General features: G+C 48.2%; 1 protein-coding gene across 1 annotated transcript in view; it reads right to left on the reverse strand.

Moving 5' to 3' along the window:
* si:cabz01090165.1 (uncharacterized protein LOC100333421 homolog) overlaps positions 1–7,500 on the reverse strand; it is a 165,355-nt gene that overhangs the window by 29,992 nt on the left and 127,863 nt on the right. The gene's annotated exons all lie outside the window — the stretch shown is intronic.

Below are 7,500 nucleotides of genomic sequence, written 5' to 3' on the forward strand. Positions count from 1 at the left end.
CTCGACCTTCTGTCGTCTCCGATGCACTTCTCAGTCCGATTGAGTAAGCTATGCAGAGGGCGTTCCTCTCTTTTAAAGTCGCGTTGGATAAAAGCATCTATGAATAAATGGAAATGTAAAAAAAAAACAAACACATACAGTACACACACACACACACACACACACACACACGCACACACAGATAAACACACACACAGACACAGACACACACACACACACACACACACACACACATAGACAGACACACAGACACACACATGCACTCACACACACATAGAGTAAAGACACAGACACACACACACACACACACACACACACTGCTGGTCAAGATAAGAGAAACTGTCGGCCACAAGTCTGACTCTTCTACCCTATAAACCACAGCAGCTGCCCCGAGGCTTGCAAGAGCTACAGCTAAACCACAAACCAGTTTACCCAACAGGGGGCTGTTCTCAGTTCAGCGGTGGCCTTGACAGTGAATATGTGGGCTCAGTCTCTGAGGTGTGTGTGTGTGTGTGTGTGTGTGTGTGAATCTGTGGGCCCAGTCTCTGAGGTGTTGGGGCTGATCCTGAGGCTGGTGTGGTGGAGGTGGAGGAGTCTCGGTCGTGGCTGCGCTAATACACACACACACACACACACACACACACACACACACACACACACACACACACACACACAGTCAGGCGGAGAGGTGAGCAGAGGGCGGAGAGTAGATTTCTGTTTACCTTTAGACTTCCCACTCAGACGGCGCTAGGAGCTACCTCTCCACCTACACACACACTCGCCAGCCTAACAAAACAGACGGGGATATGCAGAGACAATATCACGCACGCACGCACGCACACACACACACACACACACACACACACACACACACACACACACACACACACACACACACACACACACACACACACACACACACACACACACACACACACACACACACACACACACACACACACACAGGTTTGTATAGACTCTATCCTCTCTCTCTCTCCCTTTCCCTCTCTCTCTCTCACTCACTCTCTCTCTATCAGATACATTCTGACATTGTGAGCAAACTCCCCACCCACACATTTACCAGCAAGGCAAAACAGAGGGCATATGTGCGCATACACACATACACACACACACACACACCTATACACACACACACACACACACCCATGGACACACAAGCACACACAGTTATGCACATAAAGATCCAGACAGTGAAAACTACCTTTCCGCCCACTCAGTCGCCAGCAAGGGAAAGCAGAGTGGACAAACACACACACACACACACAAATGCACACACAAAAATTCACACACACACACACACACACACACACACACACAAATACATACACACAAACACACACACACACACACACACACACACACACACACACACACACACAAATGCACATTAAGGCTCATAAACACATTTCAGGCTAACCCTTCACCCACACATATTCGTCATAGCAAGCAAAGCAAAACACAGCGTATAAGCACAACCAAACACACACACACACACACACACACCTGCACACACACATTCACACACACAGATTGAGAGACACACACACACACACACACACACACACACACACACACACACACACACACACACACACACACACACAGATTGAGAGACAATGCATTTCCACTGTGGTGATAAGCTGGAAGCTCTAGCCCTGAAATCCTCTGGCTCTCCAACAAGAGACGCTTCACAGAGAGGAAGTGAGGAGGAGAGGAGGAGAGGGGGAGTGAGGAGGAAGACAGTAGGAGGAGAGGAGGAGGAGAGGAGGAGGAGAGGAGGAGAGGAAGACAGTAGGAGGAGAGAAGGTGGAGGAGGAGAAGGATCAGGCTTTGTGTGTTTGTTTAGTCCAGCGGTTGCCGTGGGACCTGGCCAGCATAGTGATGTCATGGGCAGGGCGGGAAGGGGGCGGGGAGTGCAGGGCAACGGATTACCCTCCCTAACATTCCACCACTTCCTGTCTTCCTGTCTTCCCTATACTGCACACGCATACTGTAAGCACACACACAGACATACACACACACACACACAAACACACACACACGTACATATATTCACACTCACACAAACATGCACACACACATGCACATGGATGTCCAAACGCATGCACGCACACACACACACATGCACTCATGCACGCACAAGCACATAAACCCAAGCAAGCATGCACACACAGACACACACAGACACACACAGACATACAACCGTGGGCACAAAATCCTACACATAAAGTATATTAAAAAAAGGACGAATGCTATTGAATTAGTGGTCAGCAGGTTATCTGGTTTATCTTGTTAGGGAGGTTTCAATTGGATTAGATGTTGGGGGCTCAGACAGCGTAACCTGTTTACATGCGTTATTGTCGGGAATATGACAGCCTCCGTGAACCCAGGGTGATCCATCACACTTGCGCCATCCTATTAGCTCCCGGGATTGGGCTTAAATCCATTAATCAGGATTCGTTTATGCAGCCTGTCAGCTGGTCAATGTAGTGAGCGGCCGCTGATTGGATCTCCCGCTTGTGTGAATAGGTGTTCGGCAAATGAGACTGTCTGTGTGTGCTAACAGTATGACAAAGTGCGAGTCGCTAAGATCAAACTCCCATCATGTGGAGCCTAGAGACTGTGTTGGGGAGATGGCTTGGGACACTGTGACCTGAAACTAGTTTTGTAATTGAGGGACAGATGGCTGTGCTATTTGTCGTAACATGTTTACTACGCGGTTATGATGGTCTTACGACACAAGGATCAACTCACGTGTCTGTAACACACGTGGCAATGTCTCAGTGAAGTCAAAGACATGATCGAACACACACATGCCCACACACACAGACATGGACACACCCACACACTCACACACACATACACATACATCAAAAACCACACCCACACCCACACACACAGACACACTCACCTACCTACCTACTTTGGCACAGCAAAACACACACGCGGGAATTTGACAGCATGCATATGTGCATGACAGCATGTACGTTCACACAGACACACATTCACACACACACTCACACACACACACACACACACACACACACACACACACACACACACACACACACATACGCGCACACACACACACACACACACACACACACACACACACACACACACACACACTCTGGCAGCGAGTGTGACTGGCCGAGGGCGCTCAGGTGCGTGTGGAAAATTTCCACTGTGTGGGCTCGCCGATGCCTTTCAGCGCGTAACCGCGGTAACGGCGACTCCAAGGCCATATGCAGTGGGAACAAACAAGCTGCAGGGGCCGACTGCTCCGACCTTGGGAGAAACAGGTTGCCTCTCCGCCAGGACTCTCTGAGTGTGTGTGTGTGTGTGTCTGTGCGTGTGTGTGTGTGTGTGTTGTGTGTGTGTGTCGTGTGTGTGTGTGTGTCGTGTGTGTGACAGCTGCCACGCAGGTGCAGCGCGTCACGGCGCGGTGTTAACACTCGCCGGGAGGATACGTGATGGCGCCGGAGGGAACGACGACACAGAACGAGTTTAATTCCGCGTCCCGAGCGATGTGTCAGAATGTGATAATATCATAATAAGAAGGAGATCAGCACAATTTTGGCCTTGTGTTGAGGAGGGAGAAAGAGACGGAGAGACAGAGAGAGATGGGTAGATAGAGAGAGAGATGGGGAGAGAGAGAGAGAGAGAGAGAGAGATGGGGAGAGAGAGAGAGATGGGGAGAGAGATGGATAGATACAGTAGATAGATAGATAGAGAATTATCACTTTATAATTGCAGAGCTGTTATCATTTCAAAAAGGAAGAAAGACAGAAAAAAGAAAGAAAGAAAAAAAGAAAAGAAAGGAAGAAAGAAAGAAAGAAAGAAAGAAAAAAGAATGAAAAAAAAAGAACCCGGTCAGAGCGATGGAAGTGGACTTTTTCATTAGCGGGCAGCTGAGCTGGCAGCGTGGCGGGCGCGCGTGGCTAAAGATAGGAGCTGGCCGGTGGGCTGATGGGCATCCGCGCGGGACTAGAGCCAGACGCCACCCGACGCCAGCCAGCCAGCCCGCCCGCCCGCCCAACCGCCCGCCACGGACCGCCATCGCTAGCGCCCACCGCCACGCCACGTGAGGACAAATCACATCGTGTCATCTTATTAATGTGGACCTGGCATTTGAGCAAGGCGCCGTCCTTCGGCTTTTGTTCGCCTTCACCCGTGTCCATTCATTAGACTAATTATCCGCCGTCATTACACAAATTGCCTCGCGCACGGCCATCTTTACAGACAGCCGTGCACAGAGTGTAATAGATGCTCTAAATTTAATCAGAGTTGTTGGGTTTTTTTTTTTTCAGTTTGGATGTGAACCAAACTCAGACATCTCACCCACACCCACGCACACTAGAAAGCCAAGTAGCCCACAACATTCATACATATGAAAAACCAAAGAGTTATTCAATGAAAATGTACTGAACATGTATTTGTATGAAAGTGAGTTCATGCATAGCACCATATGCATGACTTTATATATTATTATCTACATTTGCATAAGACCTTTTATAAACCCCTGCTTGAGCTTGATCTCATCATATAGTGATCTCTCCACTTTCTAAACTACCCAGCTAGTCATTAACATGTCTGTCATGGTCTTGGTCATGGTCCGTCTCTCACAAAGACACACACACACACACACACACACACACACACACACACAGACACACACACATACATCACCACCTCATTTTTTTTCTCTTTCACACACACTCACAGACACATATATACACGCACACCCACACACATACACACTCACTCACACACACACACACACACACACACACACACACACGCTCACACCAGGGGCGTTTCTAGACTTTAAGGACAACCTGGGCTAAGCCCCTATAGTGTCAATGCGCGCGCGCAGAGCGTGCGCCGAATTTTTTTTAAGGGGACATTAAGGGGTGCGCGAAATGAAGAAGGCAATGGAGGATCTACAGTAGCCTATTACTGTAAAATATAATGTTGTACTCCTACATTGTATTTTTTACAAGGAACACAAGATAGCCTATAGGAATAGCACTATTGAGAGAAAAATTAGGCTTATCTGACTATAGCTGTTACAACTACCCATAAGCTTACACTGTCCAGGGACACACAGCTAGGCCTACTACCAGTGGATGACAAGGAGTCTGAGTAGATATAGCATAGCCTATTAGGTCTAAATCAAAACATACAATTTTCCTTTTCGAAGTTGAACTTTTAAGCCTAGCCTACACTCATCTGCTCCTCTCAGAATGTGTGTAGACAAACATAGTCCTACCAACGATTCATATCAAGCATCTGCCATGGCTATATGACAAACAGGGGTCTGAATACAACTTCTGATATGACAAATAAATTATTTTGAAGTGGGGGAAATGGGGATGTATGAAAAATGCAGAAATGTGATGTGATTGTGATTTCAAAAAAAGGATTTCTCGTGATCACCGCTAATTATACAGATACATTCTATACGCCATTGGAATCAGTAGGATCTCCTGTTTATTTTGATTTGCAGTTTGCCATAGGGCAGTAACGAAATCATGAGATATTTCACAGAGAAGAATGGGTATGACGCAGAACTACATGTGATTCATTTTTGTATGTACAGTAACTGTAATTTTCAACGCTAAGTATCTCGCGAACCGTTCATCATAGAAACTAGTGGCTAGTGCCACTGTAAAGGCCAGGTTACGTAGTTTCATATGATATGCCTGTTATTTCCATGCGAAAATATCTCGCAGCAATATGACCGAAAAGAATGGGTGCGGCCGCGGCCGCATGGTGCGTCTCTCGGAGAAGGCAGAGAGAGTCGGCCGGCGGCCCGATGGTAATAATCTTCTCGCGGCCCGGTACCCATAGATTGAGAAACAAACACTGGGCTAGCCCATGTAGAAACGTGAAGCTAGTGTTGTATTGTGATGCCAATCGATAGCTTGCTTAGCCTACTACTGGTGGTGCTCAACATTTAGCACCAGGCAAATGCTGGTTGATTTTGAAACTGGCTGATAGATTCAAGCATTACAAAAATGTACCCCGGGCTCGGCTCAAATTACCCCGGGCTGAAGCCCCAGTAAAATCGGCTGGTGACGCCACTGGCTCACACACTCTCTCAGTCACTCGTGTGTGTTATGAGCTGCTGAGCTGCTGATGGCAGTCTGGCTGTGAAGTGGCCGGCGATGTGGCCTGCCCGACAGATTTATTGTCTTGTTTATGAGTCTCCCCCCTCCTCTCCGCTGTAGGAAATCAAAGCTCACACACTCTCCCATAAAAGAGACGTCCAGACACCATCACAAATTGCAATGCTGGTGTTGTGATTATTCACTTTTTGAGTGAATCTGTTTGTTGTTTACTTGTCGGGTCTGTATGTTTGTTTGTTTGTTTTGTTGCATCCACCCCTCTTCACTCCCACATCCTGCCCCAGGGGGCTCGATATTTATTGAAAAGGGTGTGTGTGTGTGTGTGTGCGTGTTTGTGTGTGTGTGTGTGTGTGTGTCGGTGTGTGTGTGTTGTGTGTCGGTTTGTGTCTGTGTGTGTGTGGTGTGTGGGTTTGGGGTGGGGTGTGTGTGGAAAGAGAGCTGCCTAATATTACAGTACTAGCTCCCCAGGGTCCATCACTCAGTGGCCGTGTGTGTGTGTGTGTATGTGTGTGTGTGTGTGTGTGTGTGTGTGTGTGTGTGTGTGTGTGTGTGTGTGCTGTGCCGTGTGGTGGGTGGCAGCCGGCGGACAGCGGTGTGTTTGCGTGGCGTCCGTTGGCACTCCCCTGCGCTGGCGCGGGTTGGCGAGCCCTTATCAGGGAGCGGGCGCGATGGCACTTAATGGAATGTTGGAAATCAAACCTGATTGGCCCAAAGCGTCAGCACCACTGTTGTTACCACCGTATCGCCGTTGCCGTGACGCTGGCGTGCGTGCAACGACATCACTCGCTCGCTCGGAGATTAAAAGCAGCGGAGGGCCCTTTCATTCTAAAGCAAAAAAAAAAAAACCCTCAGCTGCAAAAAAGAAAAAAAAAAAACAGTGCTTTTAAATCAGGAAGACTGCGGCCCATGGAGGATGATTTCTGGGTTTTATTTTTAATTCTGCAACGGAGAGGAAAAGTCCTCCTGTGTGCTGTGTGTGAAAAACAATACACACACACACACACACACACACACACACACACACACACACACACACACACACACACACACACACGCAGCAGTCATAGGTGTCAAGTAAAAAAAACCCTCTGCTCTGCCATCCATTTGTGAGAATCAATACCGAAGTGGCATATTCACTGTTTCCCCCTCATGAAACCCCTCGCAGTCAGCAGGAGCTGTGGAAAATCATCTTCCGAATCAAAGCAAATCACCATTTATCACAAATCCAGTAAGTAGGCCACCGCAACACCAATCATGTCAGATCTGTGGCATCCCAGCAGCAGCTTCCCTGAGCACGCAGCAGAGACAGACACAGAGACAGCAGCAGCAGCAGCAGCAGTGTGTGTGT

This window comes from Sardina pilchardus, chromosome 13, assembly GCF_963854185.1.
Source record: "Sardina pilchardus chromosome 13, fSarPil1.1, whole genome shotgun sequence".
Taxonomy (NCBI): domain Eukaryota; kingdom Metazoa; phylum Chordata; class Actinopteri; order Clupeiformes; family Clupeidae; genus Sardina; species Sardina pilchardus.